General features: G+C 29.1%; 1 long non-coding RNA gene across 2 annotated transcripts in view; it reads left to right on the top strand.

Annotated features, from left to right (window-relative positions):
- Nucleotides 1-1,957: 1,957 nt before the first annotated feature.
- Nucleotides 1,958-18,986, top strand: part of LOC100871056 (very long chain fatty acid elongase AAEL008004) — a 36,256-nt gene continuing 19,227 nt past the window's right edge. Inside the window, exons 1-3 of one of the 2 annotated variants that reach the window (XR_015294735.1) lie at nucleotides 1,958-2,169; nucleotides 2,866-2,997; nucleotides 15,076-15,148. This is a non-coding gene — a long non-coding RNA (very long chain fatty acid elongase AAEL008004). Of the gene's footprint in view, nucleotides 2,998-15,075; nucleotides 15,149-18,986 lie in introns of both variants that reach the window. The other variant, XR_015294734.1, reaches the window with a different exon arrangement.

Raw genomic sequence — 18,986 nt, 5'->3', positions numbered from 1 at the left:
TGTTCTTATAAAAAAAAAAAGTTGAACCATTAAATATTAATGATATAATAATATTTGAAATATATGTGTGATAATATCTAATATTTAATGTTTCTTTTAGAACAAAGTTCAAAAATGAATTGAAAATTTTTCACACTTATTTCATTATTAGAAAATAAGATAATTAAGATAAAAGAAATTACTAATAAAATATGAATTAACATACAATATATGTATATATTAACATAACATATTATATGCATTAACTTTATGCTATGTTGATGTCTAATGCCTAATAATAAAGTAAGATTAATTTTACTTTTAAAAGTTATAAATATTTTGTCATTCAATACAAAAATATTGAAATTTATGATATACTTAACAAATGTTAAAATATTGTATAATATAAAAAAATATTTATAATAAAAATCAAAAAAATATTATATTCAGCTTTTTGAAAATAATTTACAAAAAAGAACGAAAATTTCATAGTCGAGAAAATACACTTCATGGCAGATAGAGTAATAGTGTCATTATTTAAAAAAAATTCTAAATATTACAAATTCTATCATATATGATCAGAACAGTCCGAATGAAATGAAGAAATGTTAAAAAAAAAGAAAGAAAAATTTTACCAAAGTATACTGATTTTATAAAAATTAATAAAGTTGAAAAATTATAATTTTTAGCAGCGAAAGCAGATTTAATATATTTGCATCTGATAGCAAAAAATTTGTATGAAGAAAACGAAATATATTATGGATATTATATTTCGTGACATTTTTTGAAAATTGATTCTAAACAACAAAATAAAGACAAAAATTATATAAAATTATTGGTTGAACCTTATTTATTAAAATAAGTAATATAAACAATTGAAATTTACAATAAATAAAAACGGAAATAAAATGAGATATTTTTATCTCAATTTTTATATTAACATAAACCCAAATTATTTAAAATTTAATAAATATTCAATCAGTGATATCTGTTTTTATTCTAGACATGAAATAATCATAAAAAATAATATATTACGGCTTTATGTACGTAAAATTTATATATAATTAAATATATGAAATTGTATTATTGTTACAAGAACAAGTAAATGTTCGGTCATTTGATCGATCGTAAGTATGCAAATGTATTTTTTTGATTGTTGATAAAATTATAACTATTTTTTAGTATTATTTTAGCATTAAATTTTTTGTTTCTCTAATTATAATTTTATCAATTGTTAAGAAAATACATTTTATATTTTATGTAATTTATTTTAATTCTAATGATGCTTTTAAATAAGAGTTAAGAGGTTAGCAGAATATATAACATTAATATATATATATATTTTAAAAGTACCTGTAAATTCTTCAATTACAACAAACAATTTAAATTCTTCAATTATATTTACAAATTAAAAAAAAAACTAGAATGTTGTATAAACAGCAAAATTTAATATTTAATATTGTATAGAATTTTTAATGGACAATGTTACAAGCATCAAGTTTAACAACTAACCTACTAAATTCTTCACTGTTTCCCGCGTAAATAAGTTCGTTCTATTCTCCCATTGGTGCTTCGTCTATTTTATATTTAAATTTACTTGTTAAATATTTAGTACTAATTCAATATTAGGATTACATTAATATATAAATTATTTGCAATTAAATTCTATATTTAATATTTTTAACAAAGATTACAAAGATTTGAATTATTTTGTTTCGAAAATATTAAAACATGTTTTATAAAAAAATATATAATATCTATTAAATAAACAAAATTAAATAAATAAATTTAAATATTTAAGTGCTAAAATTTAAATAAGATAAAATTATATAAACATATTATTGATAAAATGTAGTTTGTTTCTTAATATTAAAAAATATGTTCAAGAAAATACATGCTGCAAGAAAAAATTGAAATGAAAAAGATCCGCAATTTGAGAGCCATCTGCAAATGTTTACAGTAATGCCCGCAAGATGGCAAGTTGGCGGCAGTGGTTTTCGTCGTCGGCACGGCGGCCCTCGTTTCCATCGTTTTCGTCGCGTCGTCCTCGTTGTCGTTCTCGTTGTCATCCTCGTCTTTGCCGCGATCGTTTTTTCCTTTTGTCGTTTCAAAAAGACTCTACGTTTATTCTGTTTGGTTCGACGGTACGCTGGCAGAAAACGAGTCATATGGATATTTGTCAGGGGCGAGGTAGGAAATCCGTATGCGAGCACGCAGAAGAGTGACAGGTTACGAACTATTCGTCGAAAGTGGGAGGGAAATACAGAAGGAAGAAAAAAAGAAAGGGCGGAAAGGAAGAAAGGAAAAAAGGAGGGAGAAATATTGGTAGAATGAAGCATCGTGGACGAGGGTAGGGCAACAGAAGCCAATAGTGAGGTGAATAGGTGGCAGATAGCGTAAACGGAAAACGGCCAGCAGTTAGAGTATACAAAAAGGAACGGGGTACCGTCAGTCAAGTGCGACCGCGTGCACAAGACAGTATTGTGTAGATATAACGCTGTTATCCCTCCTCTTTTTCTTTGATCTTTGCTCCTTTATTTTCCTTCTTCTGTCCCTTTCCCATCCTACTTCTCTTTTTCTTTACCTTTAATTTTTCCTTCTGTGATACGCGCTCGCGACGGAGAGGAGGAACACGACACGTCGATGAATGAAACTGACGACGAACAGTTATCATTCTTATTCGCGTTTGCTTGCTTCTAACAGCAAGAAGCAAGCTAAGCTTTCGTTCGTTTTACCAACGAAACGACATCGGATAGAAATTTAAGAAAGAAGGAATATCAATCACCTATACTCAAGAAAACCTTCACGAAGATATACGAAAAATTCCGCGTTTATTTTTTGCTATCGTGAATTATCAACGTGCTTATTTTATGTATCATCAATCAGGTGACAAGAAGAAAACGAGACGGTATCAGAGGAATCGGTGAAGCCGGTAATCACGGTGCTACGAAACGTTTGTAAGATAAAGAGAAAGATAATCAAAAGAAAAAAGGGGGAAAGAACAACAACGAAAAACAGGTAAATATAATTATTTGATACACTGTACTTTGTCCCAAATAAATTTATGTTTTATATGTTTGAGGCGTGCCGGTACGGATTTTAAGGTTAGGACGGCCTGTAATCGATTCTGTACTTCCTATAATACGAAATGACCGTCAACTGACAAATGTGATTTCTATCGAAAATTCTCGTTCATTTAACTATTAAAATGATTATTATTACTAAATGATTATTATTACTAAAAAAACTTTAAATATTAAATTAATTACTATGCTTTCAAAATCTTGTTATATTTCCCGGTAAAATGTTCAAAATGAAATCGTCCGTTCCAATGTTCAATCATTTAACCTAACCTCCAATAACTTTTATATACAAATGTCATTGATTTCATTTTTTACAAAACAATTGATTCTTTGACAACATTCGATATCTTTTCATCGATATCGAATATAATTTTCAAATTTTTAATAATTTTTAAAAAATGTAATAATCTCTGATATTTGTAAACGAAACATATCAATATAATCAAATACACGTTAATTTATTACTCTATTCACATTACTTTGATGTACATGAATTGAGAAAAATATGTTTTTTCAAATTTATGATTCGCAAATTATATTTATGTTTCTATGCATTGAATATACTTACACGTGAGATTCTATATTATATTCTTTTTCACTTTCAATCAAAATAGTGAATAAAATTATAAAATTTCATTGTAAAGAAAGAAAACTTGAGAATTGCTACAACAATAATTAAAATATATATACAATTCTCTATGATTTGACAACTAACTCGGCTTAACTCGGTTTGACTGAGCTCTCTTCGAATGCCGTTACATCCGGTTCACGCACTCTTATACGAGAAATTAATAATTCTTTCGCATACGGCCGACAAACGTGTTATACCGGGGACATTATGTTCATTTCCGGTACAATTGGTTCTCGTTAATCGTGGATAAATCTCTATTCGAATGTTTTCTCTTTTATTTTAAAATCAAATATGTTTAATTCTCTAAATAATCATATAATATGAAAATTAACGATACTGTTAGATACATTTGATATATTCATTCCATAGTGGACTAAGCTGAATAAAATCGTATTCGCTCTTTCTAATTTCGTTTCTCTTATGACGTCTGTCTATCGCGTTATTATTTACGAATGCAAAACTCGCCCAGCAAATGTTTCGACATAGCTTCGACCTCGATCGAACCATGATTCAGACACAAAATAGCATCGAACAAATAGAGAGAAAATTCAAGAAATCCCTATATTGAGTCATAATACAGAACATAATTTTAAATTATAGATAACATCCGTTTTCAAGTATCAATGAGGCGTGACAGTAACCTATAAAATCACTCTATCGAAAGAACAGCTTAACATGGTAAATAAAAGTTTCGACTTCTTTTCCGTTTCTTTTTTCTTTTCTTTTTTCTCTCTCTAGTTATTTAAAAAGAATATTTTAACTCCCAGGTATAGATATTTTGTGATATATTTGAAAGACATATTACTTTTAATACTACAAATACATTATTTAGAACGTATAATTTTTAATATCGCGACTATATCGATAGTTTAGAACTAACGATAATTAATCCACCATGAAAAATAGCCGAATTCCAAATTATACGAATAAAAATCATTTTGAAATATTCGAGAGAATATCTTAAAATGCATTTAACTAAATATAATCGAAATATTGCCCATTCCCATCGTGAACTACGGTCGTGAAAAAGAAAAATATAGGATATAATCGAGGATAGTCGATGGTGAAATTGTTTCTATATATGTATACCAGACGATCACAACAGATTTGAAAGAATCAATAGGGACGCGTGAAATGCCATTTGGCATTCGGTTTATATATCGTATATTATACATACATATCGTTGCCTCAACGAGCATAGTCATCGATCGTGATTTCAACTTTTATGTTTTTAAAGTCTGGATTGTTTATGACCGTTATAATTCTTTTTTCGTTTTATTTTTAAAAAATTTCGTTAAAAAAACAAAAATCTCTTTGAAAAGTGAAATTTTGCTGGGAATATAAACGATCCACTAGACGACTAATCGCGTTAATTAATAAATATAAGATATCGATTTTTCATATCATTTTTAATAATATGGCAAAAGCATCTCCAAGGCAAATTAACCAAGGCTACAGGCTAAATACCTGTAGAGGAATCCCGGTCGAAAGTAACTGCTTAAGCAACAATCGTCGGGCAGAATTACTTTCTCCGTCCTCGACGGATACGTAGTACGTAATAGGTGTGCGTCATTGTCAAATTGGATAATTTCACGCGGTCAGCTTCATTCTTTCGTGTCACCGTAAAACTTGCCCTGTGTACATAATTCGTACAATATATGTAACTAAATTTTTCGCAGTATTCCATATCTCACAAGTCAATTGCATCTTCGTTGACCGACCTACTTTATATCTCGATGACAACACCAAGCCAGTCACGCGCGGGGAAGAGAAAGAAAGTGGCATCTTAGGGGCGAAAAACCGATGCTCGGGAAGATTGTCTCCGTGTTCAACGAGAAATCGATGGGCCTTACGTGGCAGCTTAATATCGATCCTCTCGGTTTTTGGTTGCGGCAGCCATCTTGAACTTAATATTTCGCCCACATTTTCTCGATAAAAGAAATTTTTTTTTTTTTTTTTCTTTTTTTTCGAATTGTAAAAAAGATCTTCATACGAATTTTTTAATAAGTCAAGCAATTCGTTCGCACGAATATTTTTCATAAAAAGTTGTCTTAATTTTTTAGTTCGATAAAAACAGTGCGATGTTATCACGATTCTACCATCTTTGGCTTGCATTCGTGGCACAATGTAAAAGGTGTAATATGTACATAAAGTCCACCTGCGTGACTGCGTAATGCACACTTTGAATTTCACCCTCGAATACGAAGGTTGTTGATCGAATGGGAGGGGAAAAAAAAGGAAAAAAAAAAAAAAAAAAAAAATCAATACTAGAATGACCAAGCTTGGTCACGTCATGTATGATTGTGTAAGTCATACACGCGATGTGAGAAAAGCTTCCCGTGTGTAAATTTGCACACGTGTCCCCAAAGGGAACGTGTTCCTGCGATGGTAAAAGTGTTGCAAAAGAAATTGTATTATATCTTTTTATGTTTTTTTAATGATAATTTTTCTTTGCCCCATGATTTTATGCTAATCGTATACAAAGTTAGATCTTATTGCGATTTTCTCTCGAGATAAATCGTGAATCTATGCATATATGGATACATTTAAAATATTATACAATGTTATTTAAATTTTTCAAAATTATTTGAAATAATCGAAACATTTTGTTTCATTCAAAAATGATTCTTGCTAATTTCTTTTTTTTTTTCTCTCTCAAAGAAACGAAGAAATAATTATTTCTTATTTTAATATCGAATAATATTTGTCTAGACGTGGCATGAATAAAATTAGATTATACTTCAATGCCTTTATTTATGTTGATTGTATGTCATTCGAAAATGAATCATCATTAATTTATATCTGATATCTCTTGGCTGAAAATGATTAAATCATTTCCTTTTATAACTTGATTCTAATTTCTTTATATATTAATACATAATAATATATCGATTTTCTAGAATAATAATCGTAATACATTTGTTTCGCGATATGAAATATTATGTCTCTGTTTTACTCGGTTAAAAGACCGAACCAAGCCGTGTGCACAGAGTATTTTCGAATTTCTGGGATTGAAATTATTAAATGAACGAATTATATAATTTTTAATGGATTAATTAATTTATGTGTAAGACATTTCTCTCATAAAAATATTAATATCCATTTATTTAACGGATATTTAAACTTATTTTTAAACTAAATTGATATATTCAAAAATTTTCCTTTAAAATCAAAATTTTTTTCTTACTCGTATTAATAATCTGCGATTTCATATGCGATATTTTTTGCTAATACAATATTTTTGATTTAACAAAATCCAGAAAAACAAGACAAGACTCGTTATTTAAGACTGCTATATTTGCATCTAATATAAATAGATACTACATTTCTGTACAATAAAATGTATTATATAATATATAAAAAAAATTGAGCATTTAGTGTTTTGAGTTACTGTCCCGCTTAAATATCTATTCACGATTATCGACTGAACTCTTTTGGTAGACTTTTTGAAACCGGTATTCGAGCCTCTCAGAGAAATATCTAGTTTGACATTTTAATGCAATGGCTATAAAAAATTATATGATAGTAAAATGTAACGTTCCACGAAATGAGCCTATTCATAGCTTCTCGCTCGTTCGAGAAGAGAAATTTCATGGTCAACTCGAAAGGGAAGTCTATTTTCAACTAAACTGTATTCGGGTAACCAATCGTCGATAAATTCTTTCTTGGTAAAATAATTTCGGATCTATTTGTTACATAGATAATGTGAATGGTGAATTTTTCTTTTTTTTTTTTTTGTTTTTAATTTATAACGGAATTACATATTTAATCGTAATTTTCCAACGTTATTAATGTCATTATTTTTTTTGCTTTTTCTTTTTTTTTTTATCCCGAATATATTATATTAATCATTACTTGATATATTTTTATCTTTGATGATAAATTATTTAAGGATTAATTATACTTAACATATTTACAATTCATATCGGTGTAAATTAAAATTTTTTTTTTATATTAAAGCATGTTAGAAATTAAGTTTTAAAATTATAAAATAACAAATTTTAAAAACGATAAATTCATACAATGAAGGCATGAAACGGTATCGATTATTAACAAAAAATAATAATTTTTAACAAATCGTTTAAAATATATTGAATAAAAAAGAAGTAAGCACTAATTTTATTATTAGCGAAATTAGATTTAAATTTACGAAGTGTTCGAATTTTTTTGACACAGAAGTTCATTTCTTTTCGATACATTTTAAAACATTTAAACAATATATATATATATATATATTTGTATAAAATATAAAAATTAAATTATCAATTTCCATATTTTTAAAATCGACTATATATATTTTTTTTTTTTCGAGATTTATAAAACAAAACATATGAAACATGTATCGATTAATTGGAATTCGAATAATCGTTGAAAACGGTTGCCTTTAGAAAAACGTGTTTATAGCTGATTGGCTCGAAGAATTAAAATAATATTATATCTTGTAAATTTACTTTTGTTTTACATAAAAATTAAAAAAAAAAAAAAAAAAAAAGAAAAAGTTAATTTTTAAAGAGAGAATAATTTAAGGGAATATGAGTACGTGAAATTTCATGTATTCATTCGACAAACTTTATTAACTTATTTTAGAAAGTGTTTTACTAGAATGGTACACGATTCTTCTCTTCTAGGAATCATAAAATTATCATAAAATCACTAGTACATTATGAAATTCTGATCCTTCCCAGAATCTAAAAATGGATGAAGATATGTATCTTTAAACTCTTCTTTATTTGATTAACAATATTCTTTTTTGTTATGCAATTCTAATTAATAATATATATATTGATTAATATTTTGAATAAACTTCAGGGTTACAAAATTTTTGATTAATTTTATATCTTTTGAATGGTAATTTAACAAGTAAAATCTAAAAATATAATTTTCAATGTTTGCATATTTTATTATATTATACAAATGAGATCATCCGTGGTAATATCAACATAGATAACTTGTCGAATGAACTGTAACTAATTAAAAGTAAAGTTAATCAAATTATTATTTATTGAAATTAAATTTTGTTTATATTAGATTTTAAAAATCTAGTTGAGAATTCTAGTTTTATCTAAAAATCTTAAATTATATTTAAATATTACCTACTTATCAATGATTTCCTGACATTGAAATTAAAATTTATATATAATAAATATTTTTTTTTGTATTGTAGAAAAATGAAAAAAAAAAAAAAAAGAAAAAAGGAAATAAAAAACCGAATAAAATTGTTTCAAAAAATTTATTCATAATTACTCGTGATTATCGTTTATGATATTTCATTTTTCTCGAATATATATATATATATATATATATATATATATATATAATCAGAATAAAAGATGGAATGCCAAAGGAAAATAAAAAAGGAAATAGATCAGTTGACCGTAACAATCTAGTTTATAGTTTTCAATTTGACGGTTAGTCTATCTGCTGTAATCGATCTCAACGCGACGTAACCACATGTTTAGTAACTTTCTCGCCGGCCACCTTGCACTTACTCGCAGGTTCTTGTATCTCCGTCTATTTCACGTTCTCCTCTCTCTGTCCCCCCTACTTTCTCTCTCTATCTCTCTCTCTCTCTATATATATATATATTTATGTATATCTCGCTTTTGTATTTTCCATTTCACAGTTTTAAGACTTCTCTCTTTCTTTTGGAATGCCTAACAAATCTTACATTATGCACTTATGTAATATCCGTAACCGATGGAGAAAGAACGGAAGAGAAATTTCTTGCGATTTAATGTAATCAAACAGTCATGATTTTCGACTCGATTTTAGGACAAGTCCAAATAATTGATTCATCGGATTAAAACTTTTCGCAATTCTTCTGTTATTTTTCGATTTGTATTTTAAACATGTAATTTTTACAATCTTTATCCTGGTTAATATCCTGGTACTTTTCACTTATAAGAGATATTAGATCAAATTAAATCATTGTTTACTTAACATTAATTAACTTATTATCGATTTATAATTCGTAATTATCAGAAAATTTCTGGAATTAAAAGTTCAATCATATCGTAAAATTTTAAGTATCGATATAAAGATTATAGTAATAATGTTTGATATTATCAATACATATATCTTACAATTCGAGACTCGAGCTAAGCGAACTTCATTTCGTTGAGCCGTCTCGAATATTTTTGTGCTCACGGAACAATTCGAATGGATGATGCTGATATATACATACGTATATATATGTATAGTGATTCGTATTATTGCAATATTTGAGATTATTCTATGTTATAATTGTATTATTGAATTCACCCTTTTTTTAATATTTTTAAACATCCTTTATAACTAGTAAAAATTTTATGCAGTTATTTGCATAAAATGATGATTAATGATTAAAAATTAACATCGTAGAAATATTCAAATAGTAAACGATTAATAAAAATTTTGTCTTGCTTGTAGATATTCTATCCTATATAAAATATTTATTTTGTTGATAAAAAAGAATAACAATATAATTTAAAACTTAAACGAAATTGCTTACTGAAAAGCGAAAGATAGAAAGATAATAGAATACATTTTAATAATTTCAATTTGCCATTATGACAATTAAAAAAAATAAAATTTCATCATTATTTAATTCATCGTTTATTAATAAATTGTGTAAAATTAAATAAATAAATTTATTAACTATATTATGTGTTTTATAATATATTAAAAAAACAATAACAATAACAACGCAATAAACAAAATAATCTTTCTAGTAGAGATGTGCGAAGTATCGGTGTACTCGAGCATTCGGACAAGCTCGGAAAAAGTCGGATAGATTCGGCTGGATACCTAAAGTTCTCTCTAATATAATCGCGATTTTCTAACGGCCGGATACATTCAAATAGTCAAATAATGAAACCAGGTTGCCCGCAAATTTTCAGCCAGGAATATAGAAAAGATATCAATACGTACAAGAATAATAAACGTTATATATTATTAGAATTTTTTTGGATAACTTAATTATTTCACATTAATGTAATTATCAGGATTAATACGAATCGTTATATATTCGTAAAGCTGGTTTTGAATGTTATACGAACTACTTTTCTCTCTCTCTCTCTCTCTCTCTCTCTCTCTCTCCTCTATTCCTTTTCTTCTTTATTCTCTTTCTTTTTCTCTTATTAAGTATTTCTGTAACAACGAAATTAAATTGTGTTAAATTATTTTCTATAATGATTGACGTAAACGTGCGACTAAAGGGATTAAAATTTCATTTCGTTACGTTCAAAGGTGACATACATTTCGTAACATGTATGTTACGAAACAAATATGCAAATAAACGTATAAAACATTTGATTGAATGTTTAATTCGATCGAAATATTCTTATGTTAATTGAATATATGTGTTCGTTACGAACAATTGATTTTATATAATTTATATATTTATTTAATAAAGAAGATAAACGTGTTATGACATTAAAAATTTGCATCAAAAATAACATATATTTGAGTTTGTTCCTGTTACTCAGCATTTTATCCTCAACTTCTTTCTCTATTTGTTTTTGCTACCAGCGTGTTATTGCAAAAAAATGGCTTTTTATTTCAAAAACACGTATGCAAATTTATTTACATTTTTTGCTGCAATTTTTGTTAAAACGCGTTTCGCTTATCAAATTAATAAGCTATATATTTAAATAATATTGCAAGAAATCTATACAGATTTCCGACATTTTTGCATAAAAAATAATTAATAAATAATTATTGTTCTAAATAATTTTGATTATTATTTCACTTTTTTATAATTATGCATTACACTTTAAAATAAAAATAGAAAAAAGTATCTTTTTTTTTTCTTAAATCAACTTTACAACTTTTTTGTCAATCGGCAAAGTAATACAATAATATAATACATAGGTTCTTTTGAATAAGAATTAATTTGATTTAATTCTTACAATTGTTGAATTCATAGATATAATCAATGATGTAAAAATATATAAATAATTAAATGTATTTAATATGCCCAATTAAGACACTTATAAGCGTTAAAAGATTAAAGGAAATCTTACATACATATTTATATATATATATTTTAGTTCAAAGTATCGAACACCATTTTTATATCATTTATATTCGATGTAAATGATAGATCAACACGATTCAAAACTGGTTTATACATGCGCAGAGTTTAGCGAAAAATTAGCCATTATCGAATATAACATAACACTTTTTAACGTAATTTTTCATTTAATGAAAATTAATTTATTATAAAATAACGTAACCTCTTGTATGGGATGATTTGAACAAATTAAATCGAGTAAGAAATTTTTTTTAAAACAATTTACTTTTCTTCTAAATAAAATTATTCTTCTTATAAAAATAAGAAAAACCAAGCATCTTAAATAATTTTTTATTTCATTTCAAGTGAATGATAAAAATATAAAAAAAAACTCTGCCTTAACTTAACAACCAGGGATTGTGACTAAAATTTTAACATAATTCCTTTTCCGAATGATAGATTTGCTCCCAATATTATGCTTCGTGCTTTTTCTCCTTTGCCTCACACTTTCCAATATTAATAACGGTTATATATTATCGCGCATGTGGCACGATTGATCAATTGTTGCTCCGCGCCTTTTCCCCCTGATAAAACATTTTTCCCGATAACCGTCATCATCCTGTTATTTGTCCACTGGTTCTTTCATTTTCAATTAACCATCGAGCATTCTATCGACGCTCGTGTCTCGATGCGATGATGGCCGATTTAAAAAAAAGAAACTTGCAAACGTGACAATTTCATTAAAACGGAATCCGCGATGATCATCGCGTGAAATTCGACGACCCGATTCCGCTCCACGAAAGACGATAATTGAGAGTATGCATTAATTCACCGCAGACTCAATTCCTTGCCTAACCTTAAAATTCTTGCCTCAAATCGATAGATCAGCACTTATCGTTCCACTTATCTTTTCATTACTTCGTTTAAGCGAATAATCGAAAATAATTGTTTCTCTTTGTACTTGTGCTTTTGATTATTGCATTATCAGATGCGAATGAATATTTCATTGGATGCACGCAAAAATAACAAAATATGGAACAATGGACGGATGCAATAATTAACATCGAATTAATCATATAATTAAATCATGCATAACTATGTATAGTATTTATTCTATACATATTGTCGCATCTTTATTTAAGAAGTTTATATAACGTGTAACGTTTAGTTATAGAACAGATGTAGAAAGATTAAGAAATAAAATGTGAAACATCTTTAAAGGATTTTAAATGGAAGCGTAGTGCTACCATAGTAAATGTAAAGTCATACAGTCTCCAGTCATTTCTTAAAATTGCTTTAGGCGAGCTAACATTTGTATTTTTTTCTTTTTTCTTTTTTTTTTTTATATACGTCGAACGTCAACATTCTTTTTCACTCAGACGCGTGTTGTTTCTCGCTCTTAGGTTAAGAAGTGGAAAGCAAACCAAAAATGCGATAACGTAGGCAGTTCTTAGAATACCTGCTTTTTTTTTTTGTTGGCACAAGAATATAACCACAACAAGTTTGTTTAACTACTTCATAGAGTAGTTGGAAATATAAGATTTTATATTTGTTGATACAAAGGTTGACGTAAAAGATGACAGTTAGTGAAAAAAGTAAGAGAAATTAAAATCAATTATTGAAATTTATGTCGTATTGTTTCATAATATGTGACATTATTTCACTGGGTCAAGATTTCTTTTCAATAGTGGGGTTCTTAAATATATAAATACCGCTGAATCTATATAATAGCTGAACATACTTGAATAGAGAACATTATTTTTGCATAGTTATTTGTATCTTAACTTCGTATAATATATGGTAATATTTATATTTTTATTTTGATACTTATGCTTAGTGGATATTCGATTATATATAAAATTTTAAAAATACATTTTTTTTTAATAATCGATAAAAATATACATATACATATATATATATATATATATTACAGATATATAATGGCATACTTATAAGTAATATAAACAATACCAGTTAATAGATTAGAGATATATAAAATTTAAGTGTACAAAAATCTGCACAATAGAGATGACAACGTATAAAAAACAAAAAAATATTCCAAATATCCAAATAATGTGTATTATAATTAATATTCGAAGAATAAAACAAATATTTGTTGCTACAATTTCAAATTTCTTTAAAGTTAAAGGAATAAAGTTCATTCTTGTTTATAAGCCTGACTTTTTTAATCACAAGAATTTAATTTTATATGAGCTTGTATATCACGATTACTAACAATTATTGGTCATCATTTGATAACATTCGTTATCACTATTGTACGATAATACTGCATGATGATACGCAATAATGGTATATATGCAAAGGAAATAAATGGACATCTCGTATTTCACCAATGGAACTTCCTTAAAAAGGAAGTCAAGTAACCTAACCTGTTATTGCATCAACGTTCGTCAACATTCGGCAATACAACACATGCCCTGTGCTCGTATCTTGGGCAATTAGTCGTAAGTCGCGGTCACGACTTCGGTTTTGTCTTCATTCTCATTCTCGTTTTCGTTTTCGCTAGGATTGCGAAGAATAGAAGAGGAGAGAAAAAAAAAAGAAAAGAGGGAAACGACACGGTAGGAAGATTCTGAAACTTCAACGATCATACAACTTCTTCAAACGATTTATCGTTTCGCCGATGCTACTTTCTCGAAAGTTAACCGACGACGTACGACCCGGAAACGCGTTGGAAAATCCGTACGAGCGCGTTTAAAAGGCTAAGCGATCGATGCGCCTCTGTGGAGACCGCTGTTACTTACGCGCTGCGTAAAACGAATGGATTTCGCGCGCATTTGTCCACGTTTACTTTGCACGATTCCCGTGATCTTTTCAAGAAATTTACGTTCGACGATTCGTAAAGAATTTACATCGTGATTCATAGAATAGAGTCGCTCATTTAACGACGACTTTTTTGAAGATATTTTTATCCAAATAAAATGTATTTAAATTTTCATAATTTGTTATATTTAAAATACGCCTATTGCGTATGATGTAATCATAAATTTATTTATTATAATTATTATTCCAATATAAATATTCTTCTTTTTTCGATATTCCTATTTCTTCCTAAAGAATCGATCTTTCGAATTATATCATATTCATCCTCCTATTTTTTTTTTAACTACTTAAGTCAAAATCCCTGTTATTATTAACACTCTCGTGTTTCTCTCCCATTTTAAACAATTCTTTCTATCCAAACTTGTTTTAATTATCCTTTAACGATTATTTTCTCAAATAATATTCGTCGCAAATATTATTATCCGTTCGAAGTTGTCTCAATAATCGTGAGATAAAATGAATTGAATATGAATTCTTAAAATCTTTCTGTTTGATAACTAACATCGAATAAAAGCGTGAACGAGGTTTCGTTTTCGTTTTTCCAGATCTCGGCCAGAATGACAGCCATAGTGACAGATCTGGTGCACGGGTACAGGGATCTGATGGATAACAAATCAGGTAAGAGAACTTTTTCCTCTCCTTTGGTGTATTAATCAGATTCGCGGTTTCAAAAAGGGGGTAAGAGAGCGTGGCTCGATCGGTTCCCCTGGGGTCTACGGCATTCAAGTGGGTCAGTCTGGTGCGAACGTACTGAAAATCAAAAAACGAGCGGCCGCGACAAAACCAAGTAGGGTAACATTTTTCTCCAACGATCTCGCCATTGTGAACGATACTGGGAATGCGAATAAAGTCGTATAAAACGAGGCCTCGATTCGATTTTTTTTTCTTTTTTTTTTTTTAAATTCATCCGAAAATTCTGAGTTTTTAACGAAACTTATATACGTAGAATGGAACAATTTTCTTATCTTCTCTTCTCAAGAAGCGAAATCGATATTTTTCCATGAATATTTTTTCAATTTTAAAGTCACGCTCTATTCTACAAAGTTTAACGAAACGAAAATCAGTCGAAACTTTCGAAGCCTTCGTTAAAAGGCTTATCTAGAAATTAAAAAAATACTCGAATTTGTCTGCTTTTGTAACGATCCACTAATTCTTAGAATTGTTGTGGAATTCGAGGCAGATGTCATTTTTTTAAATACTTTTTTTATTATATTGTTACAAGATTGCCAGAGATGAAGATTAAAGTGATACAAACACGATTACATTGATTCTCATATTGATTTCAAATTTATTGTAAAATGATCTCGTTGTATATACTCTGTTCTTGTCTTATCCGCGGTATTTACTTCTCACGTTTCCCTCCAAGCACAACGACAAAACGAGTGAGGACGAGTTTATTCTTGAAAATGTGGCCAAATAAAATTGTAAACGGTATTAGCCACACTGTTTTACAAATATTACCACTTTCGTTTGAACTAAAAAATGAATTTCTAAAAAAAAAAAAAAAAAAAAAAAAAAAGAAAAAACAAATGAAAAGAAATTATTTATCACGTGAAATGAACGTATAAATTTATTTTTTACCAGATTCATAAATTTAATAAAATTGCTTTTTCGTTCATTCATAAAATATTTCTTATCGATTATAATATTATTTTCGATCTCGGCTTAGACACAACACAATTTTCACTTTCGATTAATTCGATTAATACAAGTATAATCAACAAACAAACGATCAATGAATATTTATTACTTTTTCTCTTTATTAAAATTTTCGTAACACGTTGATTGAAAAGCATTAATCGCTAAACCATCTGCTGACACAATAACCTAATTCCCCTCAAATGCAACGAGTGTATCGTGTATACACACCAATAAATCGATTTCACTCGGTCGCGATCGGTCGACAAACAAATTTCAGAAACGTGTGTAAACGTGCAATCCCGGCCGTGTAATTTTTTAGAGGAGAAAAAAGAAAAAAGAAAAAAAAAAAAAAATTCAACGAAATCATGATAATCCGTTTAACGAATCGTTTATTCGCGAGCGATGAAAATGAAGAAATGCGTCGACGAATAATTTGCTTTCGTAATATCTTTCGAACGAGGACACGGGTCTATATACATATCCGCGATTGGAAGAGAGGCGCGACGTGTTGTTATAGAGGTGGCGTATTTGTCGTGTATATATTTTCAAAATGACCTCTCGCTTCATGAAGACGCGTGTGTCAACAAAGTGTCGTAACGTCGTTTCCATCTCGTTCCCAATTTCCCTACTGATCCTCTCGAAATCCTTGAACCCCATTCAAACTTCCTGGAGTCTTGAGCCGTGGTTATTGGCCAAAGGCAAAAAAGAAACGACGCGTCAGCTTTTCCCATACTAAACGATTCATACGTCCTTTTTCGTCGCTTTTCTCGCCGATTTCTTCGACCATTCTCTCTTCAGTTTTTGCTGCTATTTTTGCTCGTGAGAATTATGTTTGGCTTTATATCGATTGTTTTTTTTTTTTTTTTTTTTTAATGAAATAAATTGCCAATTATTTCTTATATAGTTATTCTTATCGAGTTGTTTTTATCTGGAAAATGTATTTGTATTATTACGTTATATTTTATGAGAGATAAAATGAGAAAATAAAAAGTATATATATATATAATTCACTAGTTTATGCTTCAAATTCCAAAATAAGTTACCTTTGATATCCAAATCACTAATTTTTAACTCTTTATTTAAGATCGTAAGAAATTATTATTTGAAATTTGCAAAATTTTGTATACGTGTGCGTTATTTAATTATCTGTTTTTAAAGTAGGCATAATATCGTCCATTAAAGCCACATTTACGTAAATAACTTTGAATTTTAACAATTTAAACAAATTCATTAAAGTAATCTATGTAAATTAAATTTTCAATCGATTTTCAATTCTATTTTAATTAAGTCAAAAAGCTTATTATTAATTTTTATTCGAAAAATCGAGTGCATCACAAAGAGAATGAATTTTAGAAAAAATTATATATATATATATATAAAATCAGGATTGTAATAGATACAATTTGAAAAAAAAAGAAAAAAACTTCTTTACAACGTCGATGATGGAAATGGAATATAATGGATCGTGAGAAAGTGTACGCGTGTATACGCCATACGTTGAAGAGTACGTTGAACAATCGTTTAGATGATTACGCTAACTCACGGTTTCTAGGGTTTACTCGCCTTCGTGAATTGATTCGTGGATATTCGAAGGATGACGTGTGTAACCATTACAAGAGTTACGAGCCGTTTAAGGGGGCTCAAATTGACCATTTCTCTTTTCTACACGCTACACGGTACGTGGATTATCGATTTAATATCAGGCAGCCCAGCAGGCCGTGTTTTCCGCTAATTCTCTCTCCATAGTGTAGACGCCTTATGCCCGATTACATCAATCCCTACTCGAATCCGTTCTTCCATTTACATCCTCGTCTTCATTCGGTTTAAACGTTGCCCCCCTTCCCTCTTCCCTTTCTATCCTGTGTAATAACACAACACGAGAAATTTCAATATGCTTTTCAATTGATTCAAACTTGAGTAAAGAGTTTTTATCGACGAGATATTTATCATCTTTCAAAGTATAATTGCCTCGAGTTATCGAAACACTCGAGGTGAGAATGGAATGCGTCTTCTGGAATGGGATCTTAATTGCGTGATTAATTGGAGACTTTTTTATCTTTGCATCTCTCGAATAGCCAAAGTGGCCAATTCTCGCTTAAGATTGTGTTGTAACCGAAAATAAAAGAAGAAAATAAAAATAAAAAAGAAAAAGACAAAACGAGTCTTCTTTCGATGGAAAATGTATCCTTGCAAGAGAGTGTGTGTCCGCCGATGTGCATTCTTGCGGATGTGTTCCAGTCATGTGAGACGCAAAGGTAATTCAGCGGAAGTTTTCTCTCTCTCTCTCTCTCTCTCTCTCGTGTCTTTTCGCGAAAGGTTGAATAAAAAATGCTTGAGAAATTTATCCAAGCTGACGGTTAACACCGTCAGAGAAGAGCGGACATGGAGCCATGGACTGAATTTTCCACGCCCGAGAATTCTCTCGTCCCGTCTGACTCTCTCTCTCTCTCTCTTTCTCCGTGCCTCTGCGTTGTAAACGAATCGGCTGGTTTATTGTCGCGATTCGTCGACCATGCGCGCGCACACGTGTGAACGTTGTGCGAAGAACGAATAGAACAATATATGGATAGACGAGAAGTTGCGTGCGCACCGCGAGATATTCGTATATTTCGACGAAGAATTTTTTGGGAAATTTGTACTTTTCGTTTTCATTCTTGCGATTTGAACAATTCTAGAGAGGGTTTGATTTAAAAAAAAAAAAAAAAAAAAGTATAAATAACGAGAAGAGAATTTTTATATTTTTGCATAGATCGAAAGCAGGGAGTGGGGAGGAGACGCTCGAAATATTTCGAAAGCGAAAAGTTTCGAGCTTGAA

Source organism: Apis florea, unplaced genomic scaffold (assembly GCF_048593485.1).
Source record: "Apis florea isolate Af1SG1 unplaced genomic scaffold, ASM4859348v1 contig_37_pilon, whole genome shotgun sequence".
Classification (NCBI taxonomy): Eukaryota; Metazoa; Arthropoda; class Insecta; order Hymenoptera; family Apidae; genus Apis; species Apis florea.
This window is presented reverse-complemented; position numbering and strand designations above follow the sequence as displayed.